Source organism: Megascapheus bottae, chromosome Y (assembly GCF_031878675.1).
Source record: "Megascapheus bottae isolate mThoBot1 chromosome Y, mThoBot2.hap1, whole genome shotgun sequence".
Classification (NCBI taxonomy): Eukaryota; Metazoa; Chordata; class Mammalia; order Rodentia; family Geomyidae; genus Megascapheus; species Megascapheus bottae.
Genome location: NC_143548.1, coordinates 10834239 through 10849833, shown reverse-complemented (window position 1 = coordinate 10849833; position 15595 = coordinate 10834239).

The window sequence follows — 15595 nt, the reverse complement described above, 5'->3', positions numbered from 1 at the left end:
TATTTTTCACTTTTCATTCATTTGCTTCACTTTGATTTGATGGTGGCTTCTCAGAAGGCTTCTCACTAAATATACTGACAACAAGACTCTCACAACCCCTCCCATTGCTTCTCTCTCCATCTCTCATTCTCTTTCAGCTTTGTCACACTTTTAGAATTCCTGGAGCTTCCCCTCCAGATGGCTGACTTGACCCTCTGGAACCATAAGCCCCCGTTAATCCTGGGCCCCCAACCACTCTGGCAACTAGTAACGATGTCAGTGTGGGATAGGGCCTGTTTCTCCCAATATATTTCATCTGTTGATTTTGTTAAGATGCACACAATTTACCTTCTCCATTTTGTTCCAGGAACTGACATCATCGCAGTGCATAAGATCTACCAGTTTCACTGGATATTGCACTTTGGAAAGAAGGAGTGAAAATGATTTTGTGGGTTACTCACAGATTTAATAAGAGGACAAAATACCAATCATGCAAAAAGTAGCAGTTTGAAACCATGACAGGGATTCTATTTCTTCTGAGCAACTATAAATAACATTTATCAAGAGTAAATTGGAAGAACTTTTACATGGATCTTAATAAACAGTGTTTGAAGAAGTAGATCAAATTGCATCAAATTTTTTAGAAATAAATCTATGAGTGAAATGGAATGTCAAAAATTACCTCCTGGATCCTGTGATTCCACGTATTTTGAGCCTTCTAGAACACAAAAAGCACATACCAAAATTCCTTAACATAAAGGCTGTGCACTTCCAGATTCTCTGCACAGAGGTCTCATTAACATAGTAATTATGTTTGTGACACATGGATATAAAATTCAGCAGGACAACACTGAATTATCATAAAAATTAGAGTAAAATGTGAGGCACAATTATGAAATAAATCTTTGTGCTGAGGTACAACGTATTACCCAAGGTGACATATTTGTTCAAATATTATGCTGTAGAGTATTTTTCCTCACAATTTCATTTTGAATTTTAGTATAACTTCCAGTGTACATCATTCTGTACAAAGCTCTTTATGCAGATAGATATGAAAAAGCATACACTACACAATATCTATTAAGTTTTATTTCCTGAGTTCCATGCTAATAGTGTGAATACAGTATGAATAATTTCCATTGCATACATTCATTTGAGTTTATTTTGTCAGTATTGACCATAAATTCTGGGGCTGTTCTGTCCCTGAGCTCTTGTGCTCAAGACTAGTGTTCTACTTCTTGAACCACAGCACCCCTTCTGGCTTTCTTGTTAGTTAATTTCTCCAGGAAAAACGTTTCTCAAAGACTTTATTTCTTGGGCTGGGTTTGAAACCTCAGGTCTGAACTTCCAGAGTAGCTAGGTTGGGAACGATGGCTCATGCAGTACAGGAAGCTGAAACCTGAAGGTCATGGTTTAAAGTCAGTAGAAGAAGGTAAGTCCATGAGATTCATTCTCCTTTTCACCATCAGAAAATTGACTGTGGAGCTCTGACTCAAAGTGGTAAAGGGCTAAATATGAGTGGAAAAGCTCAGGGGCATTGCCAAGGCCTGAGTTCAACCCCCATGACTGACACAACAAAAAACAAGAGGCAAGAAATTCCACACTTTTGTTATACTAAATATATAATATAATAATATATTAAAATATTGTAGCTAGTATTTTATTCAGTTTTTTATTAAAACAAGTATTGTTACATATCATACATTATTTATTCACCTCTAACTCTTCAAAAACATCATTTTCAAATATTTTTCCCATTTTATGTAACAGAAGTAAATGTGAAAAATAACTCACATGCTCACTGAGAAATAGGAATACATTTTCATTAATCATTTGGACATATTTATTCTTTTTATTATATTTTATTGTAAGGGTAATATGTGGGGGGGCAATTACATTTATGGGGTAGTGAGTAATTACTTCTTGAACATTGATAACCATTTTCATGTTTTTATCTGACTTTCCCCTCCCCCCACACTCCCAATCATCTTTTTCCCCTTTCCTGTCCCTAATTCAAATAAGCAAACATTTATAAAATATATCAGGTAATAAAGTCAGATACAGTACCAACATAAGATAAACAAGGGCAAAAGGAAAAGAAATAACTTCAGACAGTACAATTAGAACAACAATCACAAAAATAAATCTCTTGTTACCCTGTCCTGTAGTTCATTTTGTTTAATCTCATACTATATGGTCATAAGTACGTAGCTTTTGAGCTACTGTGATCATCTGCAAGGAGAACCCCAGGTGAGTACTAATTACTACAAATGTGGGAAACTATGAAGCCTATGTTCCTTTGGGGATGGCTTACTTCACCTAGAATGACTTCTTTACAAGGTTTTCCCTTTCTTTGTGAATGAAGCAAAGTCATTCTTTCTGTTGGCAGCATAGAATTCAATTGTGTATAAATAGCACAACATTCATCTACTGAGGACTATGTGGATTGGTTTGATACCTGAGCTATGATAAATAATGCTGCAAGGAACATCATTGTTCTAATAGCACGTATTGATTCTCATGTCATTCTTTCAAGGCAGACATATATTGAAATTCTTGACATCTCTCATTTTCTCATTCAGTGTAATCATTTTTGCTCTATGTCTTCCTTACTAATATGCAATTTGGTTGCTCTTGAAAAGTGGAGCATTCAATACTCATGATTGAGATCAAATCTTCTCTCCCCTGAAGTTTTGGGTAGTGTTATATGTTGGATATTGTCATCAGAAATGTAAAAGAATTGTTTGGAAAACAAATGATATCTGAGATGGCATATCTGAAATGATATGCCATTTGGCACAACTAAAGCAACAGATACAGTAATTTAGAAATATTTTCCCAAGATTCCATAATAGTAAGAAAACTATGATCACTGAACACATTATATTCAGATAATTATAACTGTCATAACTGGAATCTCTAACCTGATATTTTGAATTCTTCACATATACATACCACTATCATTCACACACCTAATTCATTTTTTCACTATCATAAATATAAATAAGTGTATTATTATAGTAAACCGAGCTGCATCACAAAACCACTATCTGTGGAGATGTTCCCATTTCTGCTCTCTGAACCACACTGGGAAGGAATCCCCTGCCCCACCAGCCAACAGCAGCACCATTTTGACTGCTGGAAGAGACCCAGCAAAACCAACTGGAGCCTGAGAAATGCTGCTAGCAGTGTCATCATTCAAAAGGGCAAAGGATTTCCCAAAGGCAGCTTAGCCGGATATCCAACTTCAGGGCTAGGAGAAGTTCCTCCACCTGGGTGGGGCCAAGATACTAGTAAACAAAGCCTTTGGTGGCTCCACCAGCTTTTCTGGCTGCCCAATCAAGAAAACTGATCTGAAAATTTGCAAAGGCTAATCACAGGACAAAAAGTCTTCTTAAAATGTTTTCTTTTTGAAAATTTTTACTTTAAAAACATTTATCATTCATCTCTCCTATGTGTACCTTTCTCTTTTCTTTATATATTCTTCCTATTACTCTTATATTTTGTAAGTTTTATCTTACTTTTTTATATAAATTTGTACTCAACTGTTTTATTTTTCTATCACCTTAGGTCAGTTATCCTTACACTACCTCTTTACTTCATTACTATATTAAGCCTATACTCCTAAATTACTCTTTTCTTACATTCCCTCTTGTCTTTCATACTATTTTTCTATCTCTGGTCCTCTGTTCATCCTTCAATTTTTATAATGCATTGATCTACAATTGATGGTTGCTGATTAATACTGTATATCTAGGTCTTCAATTATACTATAGGTTGAGAGAGACTTAAATATCATGGAGATTCGTTTGTGGTATTTTGGTCATAAAATGTTGATTGGTGCTGTTAGATTTATATGTAAGTGCACAAGAAGAGAGAGACATTGATAATACCACTTGAAAATTCTGAAGTTCTATTATCTATCCAACTAAACAGTTCTAAGTTGGTTATATCCTAAAAATTGAAATCTTGTGCAGTATTAATTTTGCTCCCATTTTCAAATGGGAAAACAAGAAATTCAAGAAAAACAACAAATCAAGGAACAGCATCTCCCACCCAATGTAAGCAGGCAATGCAACAGTCAATGGCAACACTAAAAGACAGTCCTCTAAATGCTACACAAATGTAATTGGTAAACATGATTAAAGAAAAGTTTAAAAATATACAGAATGATACAAGTGAATGAGACAAATCCATATCTAAACAAGAGGAAGCCATAAAGAAAGAGCAACATGAATGTGAGGAAGCCATAAAGGAGGCCATACAAAAAGATTTACATGAACGTGAGGAAGCCAGACCAAGGAAATCCACAAAAAAAATCTACAAAAAGCTAACCAAACTCCAACAAATGTCCAATGAGAATAAAGCTGCTGAGCTAAAAGACTTCAAAGAGATCACTCAAAATTGAAATGAATTAGTTAAAGAATTCCATACACAATCTAAAACAAGAGATGCAAGCATCAAAAATGACCAATTGCACAAAGGGAGATGAAGAACAAAGTAGAAAGTTTTGATAGCAGATCAGACAATGCAGAATAGAGAGTCTCCTGGGTCCAACATAATCAAGATGTTATAAGGAAAAAACAGAAAATGAGTCACACCAAATCCAGAAAATTTGAAAGAATACTTCAGAAAGTGCAATATACAATTAGGAAGCCTAATTTAAGGCTAATTGGTATTGAGGAGGGCCTGGAGACAGAAGTCAATGGAATTGGAAATACACTTCAGGGAATCATTTCAGGGAACATCTCAAATATCCAGAATGGCAGGCCCATCCAGATACAAGAAGCTTTTAGAACCCCAAACAGACTTGACCACAAAAGAACATCCCACTGCCACATTATAATCCATACAGGATCAAGAGAGACCAAAGAAAGGATCCTAAAAGCAGCCAGGGGGAAGAGAACAATCACCACAAAGGAAAACCAATTAGAAAAACCACAGATTTCTCAGCAGAGATTATGCAAGCAAAAAGAGAGTGGAAGGACTTATGTCATGCCCTTCAGACAAATAACTAAAACCCAACAATACTGTACCCAATTAAGCTCTCATTCATAACTGAGGGAACAATTAAACTGTTCCATTCCAAGCAAATGTTGCAACATTATGTAGCAACCAAAACAGCATTACAGAAAATTCTCAAATATGTTCAACACACTGAAACCCAACACAAATGTGGCACTGACAAGGAAATGGCACCCAAAATTCGTACCAGCTAATTACCACAAGAACTGTCCATCCACAGGCCCTAACAAAATCTCTGTCAAAATGGCAGGAATTAGTAAATATTTTCAATCCTAATCCTCAATATCAATGGTCTTAACTCTCCAATGGCATAGACTGTCTAGAGGGATCAAAAGCAAGATGTATCATAATGCTATCTTCAGAGATATATCTTGCCCCAAAACCAAACATTTTTTTGAAAGTTAGAGGTTGGAATAAATTTATTAACATAATGGCCCCTATAAACAGGCTGGATTTGCCATTCTCATATTAAATAAAGTAGACCTCAAACTAAAATTAGTGAGAGGAGACAAAGAATGCTTTACATACTAATAAAGGGATCTCACCTCCAGGAGGACATAACCATCTTAAATGTCTACCACCCAACCCCAGAGCACTGAACTTCATCAAGCAAATTTCACTTTCACTAAAATGACATATAGATTGAAACACAGTGATCGTTGGTGACTTTAAGACACCACTCTCACCCATGGACAGATCAACCAGGCAAAAATTCAACATGGAAGCCTCAGAATTGAACAACTATATTGACCAACTAGATCTAACAGACATCTGCAGAAAGAGAACTATAGACCCAATTCTTGTTGAATATTGATGCAAAACTTCTCAACGAAATACTGGACAACTGTCTTCAGCAGCTTATCAAAAAATTATACATTATGATCGAACAAGATTCAATCCCAGGAATGCAAAGCTGGTTCAACATATGCAAGTCAATTAATATAATTCAACACATCAACATGACCAATTACAAGAATCACATGATTGTCTCAATAGATGCACAAAAGGCATTTCACAAGATCTAAGACCACTCAATGCTAAAAGCTTTGGAGAAACTAGGAATTCATGGAACGTTGCTCAGTATAATAAAGGCTGTGTATGACAAACCCACAGCTAGTATTATACTTAATGGTGAAAAGCTAAAGCCATTTCTTCTAAGATCAGGAATGAGACAAGGATCCCCACTCTCTCCACGCCTCTTTAACCCAGTATCAGCATTCCTGGCCAGAGCAATAAGACAAGAAGCAAGCATAAAACTGATCTAAATAGAAAAAGAGGAAATGAACTTTCCCTCTTTGCAGATGACATGATTCTGTATTTAAAGAACCCTCTAAACTCCACTCCCAAGTTGCTTGAACTGATTTGAAACTCTGAAAAGGCAGCAGGGTATAACATTAACCCTCAAAAATCAACTGCCTTCCTATATACCAACAATGAGGGGAACGAGGCAACAATCAACAAAGCAATTCCTTTTGCAATAGCCTCAAAGAAAATAAAGTACCTAGGAATTAATTTAACTAAGAATGTAAAGGCCATTTTTGATGAAAAATTTAAAACCCTGAAAAAAAGAAAATAAAGCAGAACTGAGGAAATGCAAAAACCTCCCATGCTCCCGGATTGGAAACCTTAATGTCATGAACATGACAACCTTGCCAAGGGCTATCTATAAATTCAATGCAATACCCATCAATGTCCCAGTGTCATTCTTTGAAGAAATAGAAGAGGCAATCCAAAATTTTATATGGAATAATAAAAGACCACGTATAGCCAAAACAATTCTCAGCAGAAAGAACAGCACAGAAGAAATTCAATACCAAACTTTAGACCCTATTACAGAGCTACAGTGACCAAAACAGCTTGATACTTGCATAAGAACAGGCCCAAAGATCAATGGAATAGAACTGAGGACCCAGATATTATCCCACAGACATATGGCCACTTAATATTTGATAAGTGAACCAAAAAATAGAATGGAAGAAAGACAGACTCTTCAACAAGTTGTGCTGCCAGAACTGTTTACACCTGCAAGCAACTAAAGTTTCATCCTTCTTTGTCACCCTGCACCAGGATTAACTCCAAATGGATCAAAGACCTGGAGGTAAAAGAAGATATACACTGAAAACATTATAAGAAGGAATAGGAGATACAGTAGGTCTCCTTGACACAAGTCAAAACTTTCTTAATAAGTTTCCAGACACAACAAATGAAAAAAAAAGTCTGGATAAGTGGGACTGCATTAAAATGCAGAGCTTTTGTATAGCAAAGGACATACCTCTCAATATATCTAGAGAGCATACAGAGTGGAAGAAGATCTTAACTCACCATACAACAGACATTTCTAAAATTTATCAACAGCTCAAAAACTTGAATCACGCTGAAACTGATATGCAAAGAAAGAACCCTTCCAATAAAAGATGGGGAAAAGACATAGAGTCTTCTCTCAAGAGGAAATACCAATAGCCTATAGATCTCTGAAGAAATTCTCAACACCTCTGGCCATAAAAGAAATGCAAATCTAAAGAACTCTAAGATTCCATCTCACTCCAGTTAGAGTGACTAAGATTAAGAATTCTAATAACAACATATGGTGTCAGGGATGTGGCCTGGAGGGATCACTACTACACTGTTGGTGGGAGTGCATACTTATTCAACCCCTATGGAAAGCAGTATGGCATTTCCTCAAAAGACTAAACATAGAGCTCCTCTTTAACCAAGCAATTCCACAACTTGTCATTTACCCAATTGTCCAGAAACAAGGACAACTAGCACAACAATGTTCATTGTAGCACCATATTCCATAGGAAGGATATGGAACCAACCTAGATACCCCTCAGTTGATGAGGGGTGATATTTATACACAAAGGAATTCTATACTGCTGTCAGAAAGAATGACATCACCACATTTGTAAGGAAATGGAAAGACTTAGAAAACAAATCATATTAAGTGAAGTCAGCCAGACTCAAAGGAACCATAGCCTCAATGGTTTCCATCATTTGTCATAATCAGTAGATACCTTGAGCCCTCCTAGGAGAGAGTTACAATAGAACAAAACCTAGAGAGATAAGGCCATATGGTATAATGTTAAAGAAATGACATCCAGGATATAGAAACAAAAGCCATATAATGAGTGATTGTTGTCCTTAATGTACTATGTTATCTCGCATCTCTTTTACTGTCCCTTGGTTGTCTCATATTGTTACAATATTTTACCTTTTTTCTAATATATTGTATATATGTTCATTTGGTTTTTTGAAATAAGATAGGGAAGGGTGGAAATAGATAAGCGTAAGGAGTGGGAAAAGGGAAATGGTGATGAGGACATGAGAAAGGGTATCAATGTTTGTGAAATAATGCATCTTCTATCTCCTGAGTATATTGTAATCCTTCTATTAATTACCATAAAAATATAGAGAAAAAAAAAACATTTAAAGCCATGTAAGACAACCCTACAGCCAGTATCATACTAAATGGAGAAAGTCTGATCTTAAAATGAGAAGTAAGATAGGCAACCGGGGAAAGGGGGAAGATGGCCTCTGTGTAAAAGGTGAACTTCTGTGTGGAATGTGAAAATGCATTTCTTTTTCATTAACTGGTCTTTGGGAATACCATCCCTGCTCTCTTTGGCATCGGAAATATTTTTTTGCCTCTCTGATACAATGTCAGACCAGCATAGATGGATCTTACATTACTGTCTATGGTGAAAACATGGATAGAAACTACCATGCAGTTTGCAGGATGGTGTTGGATCTGCCCTCCTTGTGCGATGGTGTGAGGAAGGTGAGGGGATTTGACTTGAGGTAAGTTCTTTAGGTTTCCTCAATATTTAGAATCAATAAAGTGGGTTAGGGAAATGGCTGCTCTAAGGTATAAACATCATTTTTGAATGTTCATGGGTTCATTGCTATTGAGTAAAGTGCTTATGAAAGTTCCTCTATAAATGAGGCATTGAAGTGTGTACTTACTCCTGAGACATCTCTTAATAAGGAAATGTGTGTGTGTGTTCCTTAGCTAAAACATATACAGGTTTACATTGTTTATGTTTCTTGTAACATCAACACCACAATCTAATCAATGATCCCATTAATGGTTTCATTTTCAGTTTCCTAACAAATAACAAGGTGGTTTACTTGACATTCATAGTGAATGGCATACTTAAATATATAGTGAGTATTTCATCTGCTCCATTATGTGATGGATTACACTAAACTTCACTGTTTTCACTGAAATCATTCATTTTTTAGACTGTGGACCTTTACCCATACATTGAATTTCACAGACCATATAATCTCCTTTCCTTTCTCTTTGAATTATATATATTTTTTTCCTTTGCCTTAACTGTTGGTAAGTACCTCAAAACTTACAGAATATTTAAAAAATTGTGAACACTTTCTGTTTTAATGTTTTATTACATTGCTATACTGCATTGCTACATAATATAGTCTCTGCCTCAAAGCAATGGCCTATCCTTAGGTATTTTAATCTTTCTTCTTCCATCTCTAGAAAGCATTAATTGGATATTTGTGAGTTTGTATTAGGCTTTCTAATATAATGGGATAATATATATGTGTATGTTTGATTGTATTCTTGTGTAAATATAAATGTATAACTAGGCATATAGAGAGAGGAGAGAGAGAAACGGAAAGGGAGGGGGTGGGGAAGGGTGCCTAGAAAGGGAGAACACTTGATATATGCCTTTAGAATGGTTACATATTGGAGGCATCTTGGCCTAAAATTATGTATTTTTTGGACCATTTCTCTGTTTAGAATTGTTTGTAACCACCAAACTTTCCACAGCATTTCAGTCTCCAGGCATTGTTTGTAATTCAAAAAATATGATGTTCATGTTCATAAGTTTTCTCACAGCTGACACCAGGGAAAATAATCAATGAGCAGAAGAGACACGATTTGATATAGTTTTAAAAAATGTACTCATTGTCTGGCTTTTGTTACAGCTATCACAATTTGTTTTGCTTGCTTTCTGTAATTAGAAAGGAAATGCTTGCCCTATGGTTGAATGATTTTTCAGTAAATAGAATTCCAAAGTGCAACTTGGTTGCTTTATTTTGTGTTTGTTTTGGCATTTAGTCTTTGATTTATGTTTTCCTTTGATATATAACCGTGAGTGCCTTAGAGCAGATATGAGATTTATTAACATAATTTACCATTAGTTCAAGAAGTTATACATTTCCCCAAAATAAACTCATTTTCAAAATGGAACAAGCATTTCAAGACTTAAAAATGCAAGTATTACATAGTTCATCTGCATTCAGCATATTCCCTGAATCAATCAGTGGAAATAGAAAAATTCCATTACTCAAGAGGAGAGTGAATCTGTGGAAATTGAAAGCAGGAAAAAAATAAAATAAAATGCCAACAAGGCTTACAGCATCCAGGGAAGGTTCTTACTTGTAGGACTATGATATTTTAATGAGTTCAATTATTCAAACATACATAACAGAACAACTTATTTCCTTGAGATGACATAGGCATCAAAACTCCTCCAGAAATAAATTCTGTTTATGGAGCAATGGATATTCTGGAACTGGTTAAGACATCATGATAATAAATTACTTGTTACTGCATTTTTATTTTTACAAAATGCTTTTTACATAGCTTCATACATTTTGCATCCACACATATGATATGCATTCAATTATTGTCATTCTGTAGATAAGAAAATGAGGTCTTAAATTTAATAATAAAAGGTGGTAAGAAATGCTTACAAAGCCAGATCTACTCTTTTTTTTTGCCAGTCCTGGGCTTGAGCTCAGGGCCTGAGCCCTGTCCTTGGACTTTCTCAAGGCTAGCACTCTACCACTTGAGCCTCAGCACCATTTCCGGCTTTCATCTATGTATGTGGTACCAAGGAATCGAACCCGGGTCTTCGTGCATGCTAGGCAAGCACTTTAACCACTAGGCAAAACTCCCAGCCCCCAGATCTACTCTTGTCACATACATTTTCCTCACCAACTAGAAAATACAACTTCAGAGATTGGTGGAAGATGGTGGCGGTTTAGTGTGAATCTTTCTGAGCTCCTGCCATGATACCAGTTCTGGCAGTGTAGGGAAAAGTTCTCAAAAAAAATTGATCCTGGGGCCAGGAGTTTGGCCTAGTGGTAGAGTGCTTGCCTGGATGCATGATGACCCAAGTTTGATTCCTCAGTACCCCACATACATAGCAAAGTGCTGCTGAGGCTCAAGTGGTAGAGTGCTAGCCTTGAGAAAGTCCAAGGACAGTGCTCAAGCCCTGAGCCCAAGTCCAGGACTGGCAAAAAAATTGATCCTAAGTAAGCTTTAGTGACACAGAGATCTCAGTCACAGAGGAAAAAGACAAAATCCCGACACAAGAAGACAGCATGGAGGGGTGCCAGCCACTCAGAGCAGCCCCATTTGTAAGGAAATGGAAAGACTTAGAAAAAAATTATAGTAAATGAGTAAGCCAGTCTCAAAGAAACATAGACCCAATAGTCTCCCTCATTTGTCATAATCAGTACAAACCTCAGGCTCTCCTAGCAGAGATTTACAATAGAACAAAATCCAGAGACATTAGATCAAGTAGTAAGACACTAAATGTAAGGAACTCCAGGATAAGGAAACAAAACCCATATAATGAGTGATTATTTTTCTTAATGTGCTATGTTATCTCTCATCTCCCTTGCTGCCCCTTGGTTATCTCATAGTGTTACAATTTTTCACCTTGTTATCTGATATATTTTATATGTGCTTAATTGGTTATTTGAAATTCATAGGAGAGTGTGGATATCAAGAGAAGCAAGGGGAGGGTGGGAGGGAAATGGGGGCCATGTCATGAGAAAGGGTATCAATGTTTGTGAAGTTATGCACCTTCTATCTGGTGAATATAATATAACCCTTCTATTAATCACAATAATAAAAAAAGAAAATATGACCTCAGAGTCTCTTGCTATCTCTCCTTTTAATCAGGACCCTCAAATCTCACTATATAGGAGTCTTTCCCAGCTAAAACCCACAACTTCAAGCAGGCAATGTCTTCCTGTGTAGCCTATCACAGAACATTTGTCTACTTCTATCGGGAATAAGAAAGAGAAGCCATAATCTCTAGCTCCATAACATGAGGATGTGCTGGCTTTCTGAGAATGTTAAACTCTTCTGGTTGAGCATAAATTTTAAGACTTTGGTCCCCTGGTTCGATGTGACATCACACACCCCTATAATCAACCACTCCAAGGATCTTAGATTGAGCACAGATCATACAGAAAACTAGCCAGGACCCACCTGAAAAACATAAAATGGTAGCGTGTATGACCAACTACAAAGAAGGCTGTGGGTGGTCTGAGGTTGACCCTGAGCAAAAATTAGACAAAGGTAAATAGGCAAAGACAAATAGACAAATAGACAAAGAGAAGTAGGTGACAAAACAAAGAACAACACTGAGCACTAAAGCACAATAGAGTCCAGAGTTCATGCTGAAGTGACTCAAGCATTCAAGACTCTGGAAAAGAGGATCCCAACAGCCAGGAAATACCTTTGGTCTTTGTGATGGGATTGAGTTATCTGCCAAATGACCTAGAGATTAATACCTGTGATTCCTCACATCACCTCCAGAGGGCGCTGGTCTTCTTTATTCATACATTATTTATTGTAATTAATAGAAGGGTTACATTATATTTGCCAGATTGAAGGTGCATTAATTCACATACATTGATACCCTTTCTCATGCCTTCATCCCCATTTCTCTCCCCCTCACTCCCATCCCTCATCTTGTGTTCCTCCCTTCCCTATCCAATTTCAAATAACCAAATACAAATATATCCAATATATCAGATAACAAGGTGAAATACTGTAACAATATGAGATAACCAAGGGACAGCAAAAGAGATGAGATAACATAGTACATTAAGGACAATAATCACTCATTATATGGCTTTTGTTTCTATATCCTAGAGATCCTTTCATTTAGCATCACACTATCTGGCCTTATGTATCTAGGTTTTGCTCTATTGCAAATCTCTGCTAGTAGAGCCCAAGGTTTCTACTGATTATGACAAATGAGGGAAACCATTAAGCCCATATTCCTTTGAGTCTCGCTTACTTCACTTAATATGATTATTTCTAATTCTTCCATTTTCCTAACAAATGGGGCGATGTCATTCTTTCTGACAGCAGCATAGAATTCCATTGTGTACAAATACCACAACTTGTTAATACATTCACCAACTGAAGGACATCTGGGTTGGTTTCATGGTCTTCTTTTTTTATCTTTCCAATGATTTTTTTAAAGATTTATTAGCATTGATTTTTACATCATATTTTAAATGACAAATTTAACATACAAGGTTCAAGGAAGGAATCTCTATTTACAATCACTGGGACTTAGTATTTAGAACTTAATCACAATTAGGCTAAGGGTTTGTATGTGATACAAATGTATGAATTTATGAAATAAAACATTATGTCTACAGAGTTATATGTTTTTATGTCTATATAGGTATGCTTATATTTCCATAACCATGTCCATACCTTTGGATTTCATAGCCACATATTAAGGATACGATGCACCTTTTTGTCCTTAGGACTTGACTTGTCTCACTAAACATGATTCACTCTAGATTCATCCACTTCCCTGCAAATGCCATTATTTTATCTCATCAGTTGGCTATGTAGAATTCCATTGTATATTTATACCACATTTTCTGTATCCATTCATCTGCAGTAGGGCATCTGGATTGTTTCCATTGGCTGGCTATTGTGAATAGTGCAGAGATGAACATAGCTGAGCGGGTGTCCTTATAATATCTTGGGTCATGCTGTTCAGGATAGATGCCCAGAAGTGGTATGGTGGGATCGTAGGGAAGGTCTATTTTCAGTTCTTTAAGAAACCTCAAAACTGCTTTCCAGAGTGGCTGAACTAGTCTGCATTCCCACCAGCAATGCAGTAGGGTTCCTTTTTCTCCGCAACCCTGCCCAGCAATTGTCATTGTCTGCATTCTAGATCTTGGCCATTCTTGTTGGGGTGAGGTGGTATCTTAGGGTTGTTTATATTTGCATTTCCTTTATGACCATAGATGATGAACATTTTCTCATATGCTTTTCTGCCATTTTAATCTCTTCTGATAAGTTTCTTTTAGTTCCCTTGCCCATTTAGTGAATGGTTTATTGGGTTTTGGGGGGATTAGTTTCTTGAGTTCCCTGTAGATTCTGGATATTAAGCATTTGTCACATGTATTGTTGGTGAATATCTTTTCCCAGTTGGTTGGCTGCTCTCTACTTTTGTGACTATGTTTTTATCTGTACAGAAACTTTTTATTTTTAGGTGGTCCCATTTATCGAATCTCTCTCCAATCTGTTGTGACCCTGGGATTCTGTTCAGGAATCTTTTGCTTGTGCCTATGAGTTCCAGTGTCTCTCCGTCGTTATCATGTAGCAGTTTCACGGTTTCCGATCTGAAGTTGAGGTCTTGATCCACTTTGAGTTAATGCTTCTGCATAGCAAAAGGCTGGGGTCAATTTTTAGTTTTATGCATGTGGCTGCCCAGTTTTGCCAGCACCAATAATTGAATAGGCTGTGTTTGTTCCACTGTATACCTTTGGCTCCTTTGTCAACTACAAGTTGACTAGAGGTATGTGGTTCTATTTCTGGGTCTTCTATTCTGTTCCACGGATCTTCTGGTCTTTTTTTGTGCCAGTACCATGTACTTTTTGTTATTATGGCTCTAAAGTAGAGTTTGAAGTCTGGTATTGTAATACTACCAGGATAGCTCTTTTTGCCTAGAATTGTTTTGGCTATTGTAGGTCTTTTCTTGTTCCACATAAATCTTTGGATTATATCTTCTATTTCTGTAAAGAATGTCATTGGGCCCTATTTGTTAGGAAATGGAAAGACTTAGAAAAAATCATATTAAGTGAAGTAAGCCAGACTCAAAGGTACTTAGGCTCAATGGTTTCCCTCATTTGTCATAATCAGTAGAAACCTTGGGCTCTACTAGCAGAGATCTACAATACAGCAAAACTTGGATACATAAGGCCATATAGCATGAAGCTAATTGCAAGGACCTCCAGGATATTGAAACAAAAGCCATATAATGAATGATTGTTGTCCTTAATGTACTATGTTGTCTCTCATCTCCTTTGCTGACCCTTGGTTATCTCATATTGTTACAGTATCTCACTTTGTTATCTGATATATTGGACTTATTTGTATTTGGTTATTTGAATTTGGATACGGAAGGGGGAAAACCAGGACGGCGGGGTGGTGGAGGGGTGGGTAATTGGGACCAAGACATGTGAAAAGGTATCAATATATGTGAATTAATGCACCTTCTATCTGGCAAATATCATGTAACCCATTTATTATTTACAATAAAAAATATAAAAAAAGAATGTCTTTGGGATTTTGATGGAGATTGCATTGGATTTGTATATCAATTTTGGCAGTATGGCCATTATCACTATGTTGGTTCTCCCTAGCCATGAGCACGGGATATCTTTCTATTTCCTAGTGTCCTGTTTAATTTCTTTCATTAGGCTTTTATTATTTTCATTGAATAATTCCTTTACATCTTTAGTTAAGTATATTCCTAAGTATTTTATTGTATTGGGGGCTATTGCAAAT